The sequence below is a fragment of the Cryptomeria japonica genome, chromosome 10, assembly GCF_030272615.1.
Source record: "Cryptomeria japonica chromosome 10, Sugi_1.0, whole genome shotgun sequence".
Classification (NCBI taxonomy): Eukaryota; Viridiplantae; Streptophyta; class Pinopsida; order Cupressales; family Cupressaceae; genus Cryptomeria; species Cryptomeria japonica.
The window spans coordinates 742,459,006-742,479,055 of record NC_081414.1 but is presented as its reverse complement, the minus strand read 5'-3'; the positions used below and the strand labels follow the sequence as shown (position 1 = coordinate 742,479,055).

The 20,050-nt window shown below is 33.7% G+C and overlaps 1 protein-coding gene across 1 annotated transcript in view; it reads right to left on the bottom strand.

The window, feature by feature from the left end:
* LOC131066185 (receptor-like protein kinase HSL1) overlaps positions 1-20,050 on the bottom strand; it is a 36,525-nt gene that overhangs the window by 1,184 nt on the left and 15,291 nt on the right. The gene's annotated exons all lie outside the window — the stretch shown is intronic.

Genomic DNA, 20,050 nt, shown 5'->3' with positions numbered 1-20,050 from the left:
AAATAGTATGTATTCATACCCTTTTACTACCACTTGACATTATATTATTTCCTCCTAAAGTTGGCATGTAATGCAGGTAAATCTTATGAACTTTGATAGAATATTTTATAGTTATGATCCATCTATAGATATAAGATAGAAAAAAATTCACTCACAAATATTTGAGCTTCATACTAATATCAAACTCAATATTACAAACAAGAAAACACAAAGAAGTTAGGTTGACTAAGACTAAAGGAAATTTGTGATGGTGCAAAATGGCATTCTCTTACTATAGATAATATGAATAAAAATTAAGTTATGACAAAAATGATATAATCTCTAGTCACCCATAAGAAGTGTGACATGACATCTAAGCAATATTATAAAACTAAATCTATTAAAAACATAAAGGAATGCAAGGAAAAGACAATAATTCTAATCACAACAACATAAATTGTTTACTATAGGAGTTGACCTCAATTAATTAAATTAATTTATTAATGACTAAACCAAATAGGAATGAATCCATGCAGGATGGGACTCTAATTATAAGTTCCTATTTCTCATGCAATTATTAATTAATACTTAAATAAAATTTAATTACTAATTACTAATTGTTAATTAAACTTAGTACAAATAAAATTTCATGACATGGTCTACGTTTATATGAATTAATTAAAAAGATAATTTAATTTATTAAATTTTAAAATGCAGTCCATGAGAGAGGCTCTTTGGCCATTCCCTAATTTCCAAGTAACATGCTCGGAGATAATGTCTCTACATTCTAAGATATAATTCCAAATTGCAGATACTTGTGGAGGCTTCTTAATTATTAGAATACACATGGGGTGATCAAAGTCCAAGTATTTCTTCTCAAATATCTGACCCATTTTTAATTCCCATTGGCAAATATTCTCATACTAATTTTGTGCCCATTGCTAGATTCATCACAACAAGTTGTCTAATACTTGAGCCCCCAGCAATTTTTGGGGCATAAAACTTGTCCTGAGCAACTAATGGAAATTTATTTTGGTCACCTATGCCACTCCCAAATTTTTTTCTCATAATTACATTAATTTCTTCATCCATTGAAGATGGAAGTTTGAGGCAAGACATCAAATAAAACTATAATAGCAAAATAACTTCTGTAATCATCAATAATTTACCAATAGAAGAAATCCATTTGTCTTTCCAAGTTTCTATTCAATCTAAGCAATTGTTGATAAGGTTTTCCCAATAAAAATTTTTGTTGATGTCATTGAATAACGGAGTTCCAAGTGTAGGTGAGAAAATATGATTTGAGATCTTATGAGAGAAGATCCAGATAGATCGTTCACCCAACAATGAAGTACCTGCAAAAAAAACACATGCAAACCAAATATTTAAAACTACACACACATGCATGCTATGAAATCTACTCCATTGCCCTCCTATTTCTAAAGATTTCATGTTAAAAAATTATTGCCATCAGATGCACTTCTCTGAAAAGCTATGAGAAAATGGAGATTTAAAGATGAATGCAAAATGTAAGAGAGAGAAAAGTGGAAGATAGAATGCAAAGTAAACTCAAATGCCAGATTGCAAGATCGCGAGATAGTTCAAATGAAAGAGGGGGTTGGGTTTTTATAGAAGTCCTCAAGGATGAATCCAATATCAAGACAAATGTGGGATAAAGGATTGATCTAAAATGAAGAGTGTTTATCCCACATGAATTAGATGAGTGAAATAGATAGAGTGGGAATTGATAAATATGAGATGAAGTGGATATGAGATGGGTTTGAGAAAATAGATATAATAAGAGTATATATTAATGGATTAAATGAGGAATAATATTATAATGAATATTAATGAGATAATGAAGAATAATGAGATGATATATTATGATATGAATATTATAATGAAAAATTGGCATAAGAAAGAATAAATAATAAGAATTTATATAATGAGGATCCACTTGATAATGGGAAAAATTAAGTTTAATTGGGAGGACAAATTTTATGTGTCTACATTTTGCCCCTCTTTGAGACAATGTTGTCTGTCACGTTGTTTCAAAGAAAATGATCAACTGATATGTGCCCCAAGGATATCTTGGTAAGGGTGATGATTGATTGGTTATGCCCCATCGAGAGATTGATCAAATAAATTGATGGAGATTCATCTCTCGATAAATTATGAAAAATAGATTAAATAATTGATATTGCACAAGTGATTAATTTGAGATGTACATTTGATGGAAATGCACAGTTGATGAAGTGTAACTAAACAATTGATGGAAATGAACAGTATAGCCAGGTTGATTAGCTAATTAAGTTAATTGAGCTGATTAAGCTAAGAGGGATTGAGGCTAGCGTAGGATAAGGTGATCTGATGATTGATTTACCTAGGGGGCATTGAGATTTTGAGAAGCATAATTGGTTGATCTGATAAAGCGATTGAAGATTTAGAGACATACATCAGTTGAATAGAGAATTTAATTGATCTTGCTGCAATGAAAAGAATGAAGAAGATGATAAAAGAAATGATGAAAAAGAGGGATGAAAGGGGGTGAAAGGAGAAGATTTATGAGAAATAAGAATGAGCGATGAGAAAGAGGATATGAAAGTGATGAGAAGTCTTAAATTTATGTCCAATGATAGGCAAGCACTAAGGATGTGAATAAATGATATGTTAGGACCAATGATGAAATTACCTAAGGTACTTATGAAAGGTTTAAAGTTATGTCCTAAAGGGAGATGGGAATGTGAAATAATTTAGGTATGACCTAATGAAGATGCATAAGGATCAAGAATGTGTCCTAAGAAAATAGCGTAATGCTATGCAAAGAATATGGGTATGATCCAAGGGAATGATGCAAAGGTTTGACCTAAGGGTGGAACCTAAGGACGTGATGCAAGGATAAGACCTAAAGGAAGTATACAAGGGTATGATCTAAGGGTGGTATGGAGTCAATATCTAGATTTAACCCTACATTCTCAATAGAGTACTTGCAAACACACAACATGCAACACTAAAATAAAAAAAACATGCAAAAGAATAGGAATTAACTCTATTGCACTCCTATCAATCAAGACTTCATGCGTGCATTTTAGGTGCTCTTAGTAAAAGAATTTGCACAAAAATCTATGATTGAATGAAGATTCAAAGCTATGCAAGATGGATGTAAGATCCGAGAATTATTAAGAAAATGAAGAATGAGGAAAAGAGATGCAAGATCCAAGATGTGATATGCAAATGTTGATTAGCTTGCCAAGGTTAGAAATAAGGAGGGGCAAGGTGTTTATAGATGTCCTCAAGAGTGAATCCAAGTTGTAGGATAAATGTGGGATTAATAGTCAATGGTGGAAATGAAAATGTTTATCCCATATTGATTAGGTGGATGTAATAGATGGATATGAAAAATGATAAAAAAGGAATAGATTGGGTATGCAAGAGATTTAGAAAATGGTTTTAATAATACAATATATTAATGGATTAAATGAATTATAATATAGTGTTATGATATAATGATGAAAAATAAGATAATATATTGATGAATGAATATATAATGTAATTAAGAATAATAATGGATAATATATTATGAATAATGGATAATAAGGGTCCACCTCATAATGAGAAAAATTAAGTTTAATTATGAGAAAATTTTAATGGAAATTTTTATGTGTCTACATTTTTCCCCTCTTTGAGACAATGCAGTCTGTCGCATTGTTTCAAAGAAAATGATCAACTAAAACATGGCCAGAGATATCCTAGTAAGGGTGATGATTGATTGATTATTCCTCCTTGAGAGATTGATCAAATATATTGATGGAGATTGATCTCTCAATAGATTATGAAAAGGAGATTGGATGATTGATATTGTGCAAGTGATTATGTTGAGATGTACATTTGATGGAAATGCACAGTTAGTGAGGCATAACTGAACAATTGATGAAAATGAACAGTATAGATAATTTGACAAGTTGATTAAGCTAATAGAGATTGATGATAGTGCAAGATAATGTGATCCAAGGATTGATTGATTGATTTATCTAGAGGTGTATAGATTGCAAGAAGCAAGTTGGTTGATTTGATAAAGTGATGAGAAAGAGAAAATAAAGGTGGTGAGAATTCTTGTTCTTTTTAAGTGCTTGTATCATCATAGAGCTTATTATAGAAAAAGGATAAAACTCATCTAGATATGAATAAGACCCAAATAGATCATCATACCAATTGCGTGAAAGAAAACACATTAGATAGTCAATGAATGCCCTAGTTCACATGAGACCCATATGTCCTCGATGATCTTAGACAATCATGTCCTAAGACAAGTCATCATATTACTAAGGAACAATCCACAAGAAACAAAGTAGTGAACATTCCCCATCCTCACCTTTTTAGTCAAAGACATCTTGAAGATAAAATATCTAGTCAAAGACATCCTCGAAATGCTAAAAGACATGTCACCAAAGAGAAAAGAAATAAAAAAAAATTAAAAGACATAATCCAACAAACAGACATGTATGTTTTATCCCAAAGTGATCTTTGTTCATAGTTAATGTTTTTGGTTGTGATAAGTTGGTAAGGTGTTGTTATGTCTGCTCAATCAAAGTCCCATCATGCCATGATTTTTGTTGAAGTTCAAAGTTGCTTGCTCATCTATAGTGTTTGTGTCTCTGCAATGTTTATTACATGTTTTTGGATTTTTAGGATTTTTTAGGATTTTTAAATGTTTTAATTTATAGGGTTTTTAGGACCTTTTATGTTTTTTATGATTTTTTTAGAAAATTTTATGATTTTTATGATTTTGTCAGGGCATTTTATGAGTTTTATGATTTTTTGAATGTTTGCCCCTAGTGTCTAGCAAGGAAAAAAGGATTTTTGAGTAGATGAATGAACAAACAGGACATGAATGGATAAGTGAATGATGGTGGAGGCTAACATGATGTTCAAGGACTACCTCACAATAGTATAACATGTGAATCAAAGTACAAGGACCGAATATAGCAATATAAAGCAAGGAAATGGTGTAACGAGTGTCATGTTATCCAAAGGAATGGACATGTCAAGAGTTTTTTTTGCATTTTATGTCCTTAGTTTTGATCAAGATCAAGAGATGGGTTTGGATATAATAAGAAATATCAAAGGGTGGTAATGAAGGGTAGGAGTTGAAGAGTGTAGATCAGATGCAATAGATATGACACATGAAGCCTGCAAAGATCCTTAACCTTGTCAAGATCAAAGGTGGAAAAAGGGATATGTATGGATATAGAGATAATGAGGGATATTTGAGGATGAAGGATAATGGAGGTTGACGGATAATAGATGGATGTGGTGGATAAGATAACATGGATGGAACTTGCCCCCAGTGAATAATGCAAGAAGATAATGGATTACGCATGATGCACATTTGCCAAGTTTTCATCATGGTACTTGCCCAAGGTGCCACAAGAAAATATTTTCACACATGGACAAATTTTTTTATTTTACTTCTTTTTTTTCTCATTTTGACTTTTTTAAACTTTTTTCTTTTCTTTTCCTTTTTTTTTCTTTTTTCACTTTTTGATTATTTTCCTTTTTTCTCTTCTTTCATTTTTTTTTCTTTTCTCCCTTTTTGGAAGATAATGAATGCTTGATAGGAGATGGAAGGACTCAAGTGTCTTACTTCTTTGTATGGTACCCTTGGAACATGTTTTGCAATCAACCATGGCTATGGAGTTGCATGCTCAAAGATGCTGGTGGGATAATGAAATGGAACTAGGGTAAAGTCTTATGCAAAGGATTGGATAAGAGGGATGGAAGGGTGAAAAAGAGGTGTTGGATAATGGATCAGATATTGAAAGGCCGATGCATGAGTGAATGTAAATGTTGGTGGGATCAACATTGGCACACACTTTGAGAGATGGTGGAGTGATGGAGGAAAAGTGTATTTTGGATTTTGATATTTTGATCGAGGAATTGTAATGGATTTTGGAACATGAGGGCCCAAATTGGATTTGTTAGGTTGGAGAGATATAGAAGTAGGGATAACAATCTTGGATGCCAACTCTAATTTTTATTGGGATGTTGTGCTTCAAGGATCCGCTTGGGAATCCACATGGCTTTTGACATTTCTTTCATTTGCAGTTCCTTAGAACACATTGCTTCTATAACCACCTTAGGAACCCATATGGATTTTGAATTTTCTTTCTTTTGTAGTTCCTTATAATGCATTTCTTCTACAAAAGCCTTAAGAACCCATATGGATTTTGAAATTTCTTTCTTTTTCTTAGTGGGCCTTTATGGCCTTTTGGAATTTTCTATTTCTTTTTGGATCATATTTTTCTTTGTTTTGACATGTCGATTAGATGGGACATGTTGATCTTTGAATACATGTGGATTTCTTGACTTATGACTTTTATGCTTGGCATCCAAATTACTTGGAGAAGGAAAAGAATGTATGGATATATACGAATGATGTGGAGGTATGGATGGATGGAAGGTGCTTGAAGATGTGTGCCTTTGTTGATCCTGCATAAGGGATGGACAGATATAGGAACCTAAAATGGATGGAAGGGATGAAAGGGAAGGAATGCATTTGGATTTTGGTTTAGTAGGGACACCAACATCTTGAGGAATGTCACTAAGGCCATGACCCTTAATATTTTATTTAATATGGAGGGCTTCTTTCTTGTGAAGGTATACCCCTTTTCCTTTACAAATATTTTGACTTGTAGGATGCACTTTTCTTTGGGAATAAGACGTGAGTCCATTATGAGGTGGAGGTGGAATATAGGGAATGATAGGATCATGAGAAGGATTTCAAGGAATGATCGATCCTTGAGGTGAACATGGAGGATTATGACAAGGAGATGAAAGGATACTTTGATCTTGGCATGGAAGAGGATCATTGGATAGAGTAGGAACGGTGTTTGACTCTTCATTTTGAATAGTATCATTTGAAAAGGTGGAAGAGAGATCATGATCTTCCTTAGTAAGTGGATTAGGAATGGAATTTGGAAGGATGATTTTCTCTTGACATGGAAGGGGATCATCATGGAAGAAATGGAAAAGTATAAGGGGATCATCATGGGATTCTAGGGAAATAGGATATTGGTAAGCCATTGGATGGGATCAAGGAATTTTGGTGTCTTGATCTTGATTTATGATAGGATTTGTTTCTTCATTTTTTAGATTATCCTCTTGACATGGAGCCACTTCTAAGGAAGGATAGGATTTTTCATATGTATGGGGGAGTCTTGTAAGGTGTTAATGTTTTGGCAATATGGGGAAGCATTTTGGATGGGGCCTTCCACAATGGGTATGATTGGAATTACGGTATATGATGGCATAAGATCTAAGATATCTAAATCATATAAAGGATTTGTATGAAAAAATGGATTAGCTTGGATTTTCACTATTGATAGCCCTTGAGGGTCAACATGAATTGTGTCATCGTTAGGTTCATTATTTGAAAGAGATAGTATGGACTATTGTTGAGAAGCTTAAAGAGATGAAGGCATGGTGGAAGAGATGGAGGCTACATTTGGAGATTTTCTAGACATAGGTTCATGGTTTTGATCATGCTTAGGAGTAGTGCCTTGTTCCTCTTTAGGTGGGTCATTAGGATCTTCAATTTTAATGATACCATTATCAAGGAGGTCTCGAATCTTATGTTTGTTATATCTATGATATGCATAATAATTACTCAAGAATTCACATTCCCATGTGGTCTTGCTAGGCAATATGATAAGATTGTTCTCAAGAAGCTCTTTCAAAGATGACTTAATAGACTACCCCAAAGGTGTAAAATGTCTATGTAGGGGATACTTGGAGGAAATATCTTTATTACTTTGTGAAGGTGTCTTGTGATCTTGTCTGAAATTTGGCTTTTGATTTTCAATTACTTGTTTTTCCACCTTATATAGTCATTTTAGAATTCATTTCAGTTTGTCATTCTTGATGTCTTGAATTTTTCTCTGAAGAGGTATCATTGATTTTGTTTGTTGGACTTGAATGTCATATATTTTTTTCTTGAGATCTTGAATTTGAGCCAAGGTAGCCATGGGCATATATGATAGTTTTAATCTTTGACCTAAGATAATATATGAAACTCTAGATGGAATGAATATCCTAAAATGCCAAGGGGGAACTATATGATATGAGTGAGATTGGGATGTAACTAAATATCAATATAAATATTAAGGTGGAAACTATATGATGCAAATATTGGGGTATGATAAGGATCAATGCAAAAATGCAATCTATGTGATATGATTGAGATGGGATTATGCTAAAAGATTGATGCAAAATGCGATCTACATGTTAGGAAAGTGATGTGAAACTAAACCTTAAATAGGATATGAGGATGAATGATGTTTGATACAAGGACTAAGGATACTCTAGGTCTGATAATATTTGCAATGTGAGTTGACTTGTGCTATGATGGATAGACACAAGGATAAGTCATCTAAGAGAGGGCATGCTATGATAGGAGATGATGAACTCTAAGAAGAATACCAAATCAGAGACACTAATAGATTCCCTAACTCAAGGAAGATGCACCTCAAGTGATAAGTGTGATTGATGATTGAAAGTTGATGTTAGACCTAAGATGATAAATGCTAAGTGCAAGAAATGTCTTTGGGTTTTTTTGGATTTTTTGTTTTTTTTGTTTTTTTTGGATTTTGGTATGAAAGTGCTAATGATATGAACAAATGATATGCTCGGACCAATGATGAAATAACCTAAGGTACTTATGAAAGGTTTAAAGTTATGTCCTAAAGGGAAATGGGGATTTGCAAGAATTTAGGTATGATTTAATGAAGGTGCATAAGGATCAAGAATGTCTCCTAAGAATATAGGTATGATCCAAGGGAATGATGCAAAGGTTTGACCTAAGGGTGGAACCTAAGGACGTGATGAAAGGATAAGACCTAAACGAGGTATGCAAGGGTATGATCTAAGTGTGGTATGTAAGAACTAGGTATAATTAAATGAGATATGAAAGGATGAAAGGTGAAACTAGTTGAAGACTATGTAATGACCTAAAAGGTATGGAAAGCTATAATGATGTGACTATGTGAGGACCTAAAAGATCAAAAATTGAAAAATCATGTCTCAAGAGATTTGAAATGATTGTTTTGAGAACACAGGTTCAATGTTTCAATGACAATGTTTTTTTTCAATGTTTTTGTTTTACAACATGGATGGATACTTGAAATTTTAGACCAAGGTTTTTGTAAAGTGTTTCAATTTCAACTTTTGTGTTGATTGTGAAATTTTCTTGTTTGTTTTCGGACACACTAAAAAAATACACAGACAAAATGTTTGTTTGATTTTGAAATAAAAAACACATTCAAGCACAATCCTAAGCCTGGCCAGGACAATGGTTGTTGGACCTCACTTGGATTTACCCAGCTACGCTTGCTTAGAGTAGATACTTAGATGTTGGACCCCACTGGCTCCAATCCATGACACTCACTTCTTTGGGGCAGCCAAGCATCAGTCCCCATGATGAACTTTGTATCTCTACTAAGAACCGTAAGGATGTGAGATGACATCAGAGGTTTGATCTTTTTTACCAACAACTAGGAGGTTTTTGGCTTCTAAAATAAGGGGCTTTTAGTAAAGGTATCTATTTAGGTGGCCATACATGTCGTATTTCACTCAAATTAATGTGGCCTCCCAGCCCTTGCAGGTTTTTACGCATCACACAGATGTTGAGGGAGACATACGTTGGTATGGCACATCGATGCCTATTGCTTGCAAGTTTCCTCACATACACATTTATTTATAGTGGCTTCAATGGGCTTGGCCTTAGCCTCTTTACCACTTGGGTTGTTCCCCTCTCACTCGGCCTTAAGGGCTTCTCGGGAGGGCAAGGCCTCTAAAAGGTAAAACAAAAAGAGCCTATTGCTCAAGACACAAAAGACACTTGTTAATTTTAAAGCGCCAATTGAAGTGTGATCTAATCTTAAAATCAGATGATTAGTTTTCAATCACAAGTTCTTCAATGGGTATCCTGCATCAAACAATGTTAGTAGTATAAAGATATGATCTTCAACACACGAGAGGGAACCTACAAAAAATGAAATTCCAATGATCAGTCCCCAAAATCAAAAGTCAATCAAAAAGCCAAACACTACCCATACTAAGAACACTCTACAAGCTAAGAGAACAAATCTAATTAATTAACAAAAATTAAAAACTAATCTAGTTAACAAAAATAAAAAACTAATTAATTAAAAATCTAATTAACATAAAAAAAATCTAAATAAACAAAAATTTAAAATCTAACTAAAAGAAAGAATCTGAAATCTAATTAAGAAACTAAAAAAATAAACTAAAAAAAAAAATGAACTAAAAAAAATAAAAATTAAAAACTAAAGTTTTAAAACTAAACCTAAATAAGCCTCAATGTGGGTTGTCAAAAAAACTTCCCTTGTAAAGATTTTTTGCAGAAACAAGTCTCCACTTAGGAGAAACAACACCCCCTCCTGTAAATTTTAATAAATTTGTCTAACGAGTTTTATTTTTGTTGTTTTAAAAATACTTTGGCATGCATGGAAGGCTTGGAAGAATAGACACATACAAAAAACATGAGATGTGTGCAAGTTGCCTAGGAGCTGGCACAAGGTGCATGATTTGCTAGACAGAGGCCAACACATGAACTTTTTTTTTTAAATGCCTCACATAAGTAGTCTCATGGAATACATCGATGGTAGTAAATGCACCAAACAGATTTTTTTTTGAAATGTTTTTTTTTTTTTTTCTATTGCAAAGGTGTGCTAACATAGTTCAATAATGACAAAAATATGCTCAAAAGGGATGCGCTGAAACAAGCCTCTCAATAAAAGATAGTTTTAGAAACCTTCAAACAAATGCAATCAATTATAAGTGAGGCCGAATTCCAAAATCTTTGTTAATAGATTTCATACCTGTGCTAAAGATAAAAGCTTTGGAATAGTGAATAGGAATGCATCAAAGCATAATGATAAAGGTAATATTTTCCCAATATTACAGTTAAAAACAATCTTGTAGATATGCATGCAAGCCATGGACTATGTGATAGAATGTTTCACTATCGAGCAGAGACAAGACAAAGCATATAAAAAATTTTCAAGGTTAACACATAGATAAAGCATCTGAATCAGTTTGCAGATGCATGGAGCAAAAACAAGGCTCATAAATCATTCTACAAAATGTAAAACATGCCAGACCTACAAAACAAAAAAACTAAAACAAGATTCATAAAAGGACAAGGGCTGTCACACCAGGCATGCCAATTATAGGTGAGAAAATCTGATCTCAGATCTTATGAGAGAAGATCCAGATAGATATTTCACCCAACAAGTACATGCAAAGAACACACTTGTAAACCAAATATTTGAAACTATATACACATGCATACTACGAAATCTACTTCATTGCCCTTCTATTTCTCAAGATTTCATGTTAAAAAATTATTGCACTCAGATGCACTTCTATGAAAAGCTATGAGAAAATGGAGATTTAAAGATGAATGCAAAATGTAAGAGAAATAAAAGTGGAAGATAGAATGCAAAGTAAACTCAAATGCCAAATTGTGAGATGGATAGATAGTTCAAATGAAAGAGGGGGTTGGGTTTTTATAGAAGTCCTCAAGGATGAATACAATATCAAGATGAATGTGGGATAAAGGATTGATGTAAAATGAAGAGTGTTTATCCCACATGCATTAGATGAGTGTTTATCCCACATGCATTAGATGAGTGAAATAGATAGAGTGGGAATTGATAAATAGGAGAAGAAGTGGATATGAGAGGGGTTTGAGAAAATAGATTTAATAATAGTATATATTAATGGATTAAATAAATAATAATATTATAATGAATATTAATGAGATAACAAAGTATATATTGTGTTATCTAACAACATTAAAAACAAAAACTCAATTATCAATTATCAATTATTAAGAAAAAATATTACTTGCATTCATTTTTTTTACGTTGAAATCAATACAATATATATGACTCATGAGGAGTCAGAACGTATAATAAAAAACCTACTACTAACTAGACCCAACAAAAACCAAAGCACAGACAAACCTACAAACTAAATAGAAAAACAATGTGCTACTAGAAACAACAAAGCAACTAAAAATGGAAAAACACTCTCCCATCAAAAGCACGAACCAATGTCTTACTGGGTGGGAGAGAAATCCAACTTCTTATTCACACAGATGTGTTTACCCTTTTCCAGTATAGAGAGTTTTTTAGTAGAATCCTTCCTTAAGGAAACAACTAGAGAATCCAGTGAAGCTTTCACCGTAGAAATAGATGCCTCTAACCCAATAGTTGAAGGTGACTCAAGATGTCTTCTTTTCTTAGCCCGCCTCCTAGTAATCTTGTCCTAGATGTCATGGAGAGCCGCAAAATTCTTCTCTATTATTTCTTTGTGTTGGTCAAACATAGTCTCCATAGTTCTTCTCACTTCTTCCTAGTTAGCCTAGAGAACCTCCACCATCTCAACCAGGTCATTCACATTCTTAGTTTGACCAATTTTCTCTATGAGCTCTTTTAGTGAGTTGTCCATTACTTCCCATTTCTCCATTATCCTAGCCAATTTTTAAATCAATAAAGTGTTATTAATTAAGTGTTTTTTATATTTTATAGCATTCTCTTGTCACTAGGATAAATTAGAGAAGGTAAAGACAAGAAAAGAAGTATTAAAGTAAGAATTCAAGTACAACAAGGAAATATTTATTTAGAAGGGAACCTTTATTATAAAAATATGTAATGAGCATAGATGTTGACATATATACCAATGACGTTTGGCAGATGTAAGTTCTTCGTAAAAATGTGTTTGTCATTTTACCACTAATAATTAATATTAGTAATAATGTCATTGGAAAAATTCAAATTTTTACATACTATAATCAATAGAAACAAATGAAAATGACATTTTTAAATCATTTACAATAAGAATTGGAAATAAACTATAAGATTTTGCTTGAAAAATTTAATTATTTGACATGATTGGTTACACTTATTAGAAACTAAAAATAAATGAATGCAATAATATTCTAATATTTATTGAAATTATAATATAATTATTGTGGTTAGGATAATTAGTTTCCTTTTGCCGTTGTCTATGCTTGAAGAATGAGAAGTAGTGAAGAAAAATGACTCTATATGAAGATCATGGAATGGAAGATAAATTTTAATTTCAAGTGTGAATTAGCTTTCATGTGCAATGAGGGAAAAAGAGGGAACAATACTCTTAAGCTATTAAGTAATTGAGAAAAGCAGTGTGAAGTGGGTTTAAAAAGGAGTGGAGGTTTAACCTAAACTGACATTGTGTTTAGGATTACTTTCTCTGTGTTAATCATCATTAACATAGATTAATGGAGGAGATAGATAATTCCTATCTCAGAACAAGTTTAGAGTAGAGTGGATTGAAGAAATTAATCTTGCAATCAGCCTCTAATATTTTAGGATGGTTTGGAACAAGGACATTCGCACTAATACTACAATTTTTTAATAAAGATGGGCATTCGCTTAGTGTTGTCTACTGTACATCCCATTTCCACCATTCAAATTATGAGAATACTATATTTAATATTACTCTTAGTTATTATGATGTGAAATGAATAAAAATTACTCGAGAGAACTTGACCCATATGTTACAAAAAATACATAAAATATTTCTTTTATTCAATATCAAATATTATATTTGATATGCATTTTATAAAGTGGTGGAGATGACAGAAAGCAGTTAAATAGTTTAATCATGTAGAAACTACCTCTCTAACCGTCTATCCTAATCAATATAATACATTTACTAACAATGTAATAATTTATACTAACAATCCCCCCGCTATTACATTGTTCTTTATAAATGTTTATCCAGAAACCCCCCCTTAAACCTTACATAGTAAAATTCTTGATAACAAAATACATATAGATGCATTTTGTGAAAAAATTATTTGAAGAAACAAATTATGAATCAAGTTTAGCTCCATCAAGCTATCTCGTAACCCTCAGAAAGGTGTTACCTCTATCTGATATCCCAAATTATTCAACAACAATCCATATTGAGCCCTCCAACCACATGGCTTCATCAAGTTACTTGATAACCCTCGAAAGGATATAATTCTCAAACATAGCATCAAGTAGTACTGAACAACCATCCATATTGAGTTTTACACCAAACTCCTTACCTATCTTCAAAAACAAACTTCATAATACATGTATCTTCAAGTATGCCAACAACAACAAGGAATGAACAAGAAACCAAAAAACCAAAAATGTTTCTCAAGAAAAATACAATCTCAAAGCGAGAAGCTAACTTGACATGATGGAAATCATCCATCCTCCTATGCCTCTAGCCTCCAATAAAGTGAAGACTTATAGAACTTCTCCAAAACCACTAAGAGAATCATAAATAATAACTTGATCATTCGATAAATCCCCATTCTCAATATAACAAATGTTTTCTTCATTGATTTTGTCTTTGAACTTTCCTTTAAGAACATCTCTAGCTTGACTTTTACATGACCAGGCTTTGTGACATTTTTTATTACAATAGAAACATTTAATGTCTTCATTACTTGTGCTTGATCTTTTATTATGGTTTTGAACATATAATGCATTTTCGAGTTGAGAAACACCTTCTAAATCTTTTGCATATGTTCTCTTTTCTTTTGCTAAAAGGGCTGAAATCATATCTTCTAAACTACGGGAGGTTATTTGGCTGAGTATAAATATAATATTATTATATTTTGCAGGCAAGTTGTTTAACAAGATAGCCTTAGCATCTTCATCATTTACTAGAGCCTTAACTTCTGCTAATTGTTTGATAAGAGATCTCAAACTACTTATATGACTTGACATTTTGACTCCATTTTCCATTTGAAACCTAAACAATTGAAGTTTTAGAGTGAATTTTGAATTTATTTCCTTTGCTCCAAACAATTTATTGAGATTATCCTAAATATCTGCTGATGATGTATCCAAATCTATATGATGTAAATCTGAATCAGAAAGAGCAAGACCAATAATAGCTTTGGCTTTATCATATCTATTCTCCCACTCTAATAATTTAGATGCATCTGTAGGTTTCGTTTCTTTTCCACTCACTATTCCCCATAAATTTTTATTCATTAATTGCATCTGAATTTTTATTTTCCAAGTATGAAAGTTAAAACCAGAATATTTATCTAGTGTATCAACCACAATCTCCATAAAGAAATATCCCTTTTATTTTTCAGTTTTTACTTCACTAAAATTGGAATATTTGTTTCTAAGTCCTAACTTTCCCTTGCAGATTAAAGAAAGAGAGAACTAAAATCAATTTACATACACAAATATTGCTTGGTTTGTCATAGCATAGACACAAAGATTGTTCGTTGTTCTCACACACCATTTTCACAGGCACATAAAGATATGCAGAGCTTCAGATACTTATTGCATATTCACAGGTGTTCAGGGAGACCACTCTGATACTAGTTGTTATGAAAAATACATAAAATATTCCTTTTATTCAATATCAAATATTACATTTGATATGTATTTTATAAATTGGTGGAGATGGCAGAAAGTAATTAAATAGTTTAACCGTGCAGAAACTACTCTCTAATTGTCTAGTCTAATCAATGTAATACATTTACTAACAATGTAATAAATTATCAGGGCGACTAAAGGGATTCATGGGTTGGCTAACTGTGGGGGGGTGGCTAGGAATCATATGGGTCTACTGGTTTTTGTGGTGGCACTCCCTCTAGGCACCCAGTCCAACCATTTTGCAAAGGCCAACACTGCCCATTTAGAGATACACATGGCTAAAAGAGAAGGATTTAGAAATCTCTAGGTGGAATCTGGCTCACTTAACATTATCAACTGTTTGAATGGGCGTATGGATCGTAGCTGGACTATTGCCAACTTGATCAAAGCTTTTTGTGATATGATTAAAGAGTTAGATGAATTCAAAATCTCTCACATTTTTCAGGAAGGCAATAAAGCGGCAGATTTATTAGCCAATATGACGGTGGGCTACGTGGTGGCAAAATGGTGGAGCAATCAGGACTCCTTCCCAAAAAACTTGTGTTACCTGGCATATGATGATACCATCCACTTCCGGTAACTAATGAAGAAAAATCATGATTTGATTAAGTTGTTGGGGAAATGGTTTCCTTTCGATTTCCCTATTCAAAGATCTAGAAACTTCCCTTGTGCCTAGATTTTCTGTCTTATCGTGTTGCCCATGTCCTGCTTATGTTTAGAGACTTTTCTTGTGTGGCCCATTTCCTACTTTTGTTTGGCGACTTGGACCATTATGGGTGGGGACAAGAATAGGCAAGAACAACCCACTTTTGATAAATGGATGAAAAATAAGGAGGTGTGGTAGGAAATTGTTGATGGGGGAATGGTTCCCTTCTTGGAAAGACTCCATGGCCCTTCTCCTCTGCACACTAGAATGTTTGTCAATGGGTGGAAGAAAGGGGTTTTGAGGGCTTATGATGCTAAATTTTAGGTGGATGAAACCCTGGTGGCTACGGTTATGGGTTTGGCTATGAATGGTAGAAGGTTTTACAGAAACAGAAAAATAGGGGAGGAAGACATGGCGAATTTGTTTGATAAATATAAGGAGCATTTAAGAGTTAATAAAATGGTAGATGGTGGCTACAACAGAAAGGACCTAATGGATCCCTGGGCGGATAAGGCCAAATTCATTATGAGGTATATTATGCTTAATGGTAGAAATGCCAGTATCTTTTCTTATCATTTTCCCATCTTAAATCACTTTAGGCATGGCCAAGTTATTTCGATTCCATTCTATCTAGTTTCTTCTTTGGAGAATAGTCTATAAAAACATGATGAGAATCCAAATAATCTGGTCCTCCATGAAGGGCTCATTATGTTCATTATGGAGTACACCAAAGCCCATGAAGTTGTGCCCTTCTCTCTGAGAAAGGCCAAATCCATAACATTGGTGTTCAAGATGTCTCTGATATGGATATGGAGATGGAGGATAGTGGGAACACCAAACCTCTTGTTGACCTTGATTACAAGCTGGTTGAAGAGGGTGAGATGTTGGTCACTCCTGCAACTCATAGCAACAAGAACCCCCCCAGATGGGCTGGAAGTAAATATAAATCCATCAGCAAGATGGCTCCTAAAACTGAGCCTTATTCCATGATGAACTTCCACCAAGTTAAGGCTGCTCCTCTTAACCTTGATTTTGCTACTTTAACATTTTGTGCTTCAGTTATTCCATCACATTCAAAATGATTTTCCAGGCCTTCAATCCATCCTATAAGAGTATCAGGATCCATCTTTCCACTGAAAAGAGCCACTCCCTCTAAGGTCTTACCACTCATAGATCTCAAATCCTTCAAGAATGGCTCTTTCTCAATAATAGGGTCAGGTATGGGAACCTCATCTTCTAATTCCACCATTTTTCCCTTATCTCCTACCATATCATGGACTTCTTTAGTCTTAACTTCTACTTCAACTAGTTTTATTTGCTAGCTGCTCCAACCTCTCCCTAGGTGCTCTATTTTCTTCTTCTTGGTCTTCAACCTTCTTGGCTAACTCAATGTTAGTCACCATGTTTTCTTATAAGGATTCTATTGATCCTAAGTCAAATTGTTTTCTCTTTTCACTTGAATCTTTCTCAGGCTCTGATACCACTATCATAGGGAGATTGAGTGAGAAGTTGCTCAATAAGTCTAAATTGGTTTAATCAATCAAGTGGACCCAAAGGGTATGTTTTTTGTTTTGTGTTCAATTAGTGTTTTCAACATCAATCTTCAACACCCACACCTCTTCTCAAACAACCACCCTATTATCTTGTTACACTCCCTTGCTCAAGCTTTTATTCCTCAATGTTTCTCAAATCCTCCCCATAGGTCCACACCCCAATATGGTGTCTTGATTGTCAAACTTGATTGAATTAGGCCCATTGTGTGTATTTCAACTGTCCTTCAAGATTTTTGAAGGTTCTAACATCATTGAGGCAATCGAGTTCAACTTTTTTTGTTAAAACATGGCTAAAAGGCTACTAGCCCATGGAGGCCTAATTGGAGTGATTTTTTCTTGTAAAGTGCAACGATGGCCAAAAAAACCTTTGAACCTAACTTGGAAGGTGTCAAAAAGGTCTAAACTCAAAGATTTTTATGTTTTTAGCTCCTGAGAAGATGGTATAATTACTATCCACATTTTTAGGCAAGAAAGTAGGGTTTTGAGAGGGTTTTGCTCATGAAACAAAGGAAGTCACTTCTAAACCACAAACCAAGCCTCCAAAATATTGTAGAACCTCTGCCACATCATTTGGAACAATTCTCTAACTCTTCCCTACATGACATTACATCAAACACTTGCTATACAAACTGAAAAAGGCAGTAAAATGACTATTATAAGCACCGTCACTGCTAATTCATTATTTTTTTGCGCTTTGTAAGGTTATAACTTCATGGAAACTTCACCAATGTATGTATTAACCTCCAAGAAACATTTTTAGCACTTGTCACAAGATGCCAAAGCATGGATATGTTCATAAATTAACTTTGGATTCAAAAAGACATTAAATTCCCAAACTTGGGTACTCGCTACCAACTACAACTTGACACATTTTCAAGGTAAAATAAATATTATTTGGAGCTCCAAATGTCTCTAAAAATCCAAGGAGACTAGTGGAGACCTCTGCCCTAAGTTTTTTCACTCAATTGACGTTTGAGCACAAACTTGCTTGAGTCTTTATTCAAATTTACTAGCCAAGTCCATCTCCAACTTGCCTAGCATAGACTCAAAAACACTTCCTTTGCACAACCCTGGCCAAAAGATGAAATATTTACATTATAAATATGTAATACAACTTATCTAAGTCCACCCATGGGAGCCCAAACCTGGATCTAGACAAGTTGATGCATTTTGGAGTCCAAAACCCTTGACAGGGCAGTCAAGGAGCAAAAATGAAACTATTTTGTACAACCAACTTCCAAATGTAAAACCAATGAAACTATTACATCAAATTATTTGAATTTACATTGAAATCAATCTCTAGAAAGTATAGTATGGAAGGAAACTATCCAGTACAGACTGTCACAAGAAAATGAATTCAAAAACCATTAAAACCCAAAATTTTTTATATTTCTAATTGAGGATGTCTTTCAAATACAATTGCCAACCCTATACAAAGAAAAGGGAGGAATATTTATAGCATCATGATTCAGTTATGAGGTCCTGTATGGACAACTAGCTATAGGGGGTTTGCTTTTACAAACTTCTCTTGAAAATGACAACTTTTCCAAACAAACAAAACAACTTTTGTTGCTACAAATGACATTTTTGAGCAACCTAACTTATCTATCCCTACTAGACACTTAGGAATGTTTAAAAACACTCACAAAACATGTTCCAAAACTTTCCCAACCACTTCTAGGCCTATAAGGCAATTTCCCACTTTTTAGCCCTTTTTGGCCTAGAAGCACAAAATGAGATCAAACACTTATGAAATGAGAAAATAAAAAACCTATAAAAGAATTCAAAACTTATTAAAAGACTCACAAACACTTAAGCATGAAAATACTAAAGGGAGAGTGAAACATGACTAGGTGCTCCTGCACCATACTCCCCCAAAAACAAAGAAGTCATGTGACTTTGTGAGGCATCAAAGAAGAAAGAATTCCAAACTTAGAGAACTCAGACTCATGTGCCCAAGTGGCTTCTGAAAGTGGTTTATCTTTCCATTTGATGAGATGCTCCATGTGCACTTGGTGGCGAGTCCTCTTGTAAACTCTTGAGTCCAACACCTGTTCAGCTTGAGGAATGGATAGAGGAGGTAAAGACAGGCCTGAAAGTGACTTGTGAACATCTGAAACTCTATCATCCTCCTTAGGAAGCTGACCTTTGAATGCCACCAAATCTGAAACATTGAAAATAGGAGACAAAGAAAGATCAGTAGGCAAGTCAATTTTATATGCATTAGAACCATACTTAGCCAATATCTTGCAAGGACCTATCCGCCTCATTTGGAGGTTGATGGGAACTCCCTTTTGCAATCGAGACTTGTTCAAATGCATCATCACAAAGTCCCCAACTGAAAATTGAACATCCCTCTTTGATGCATC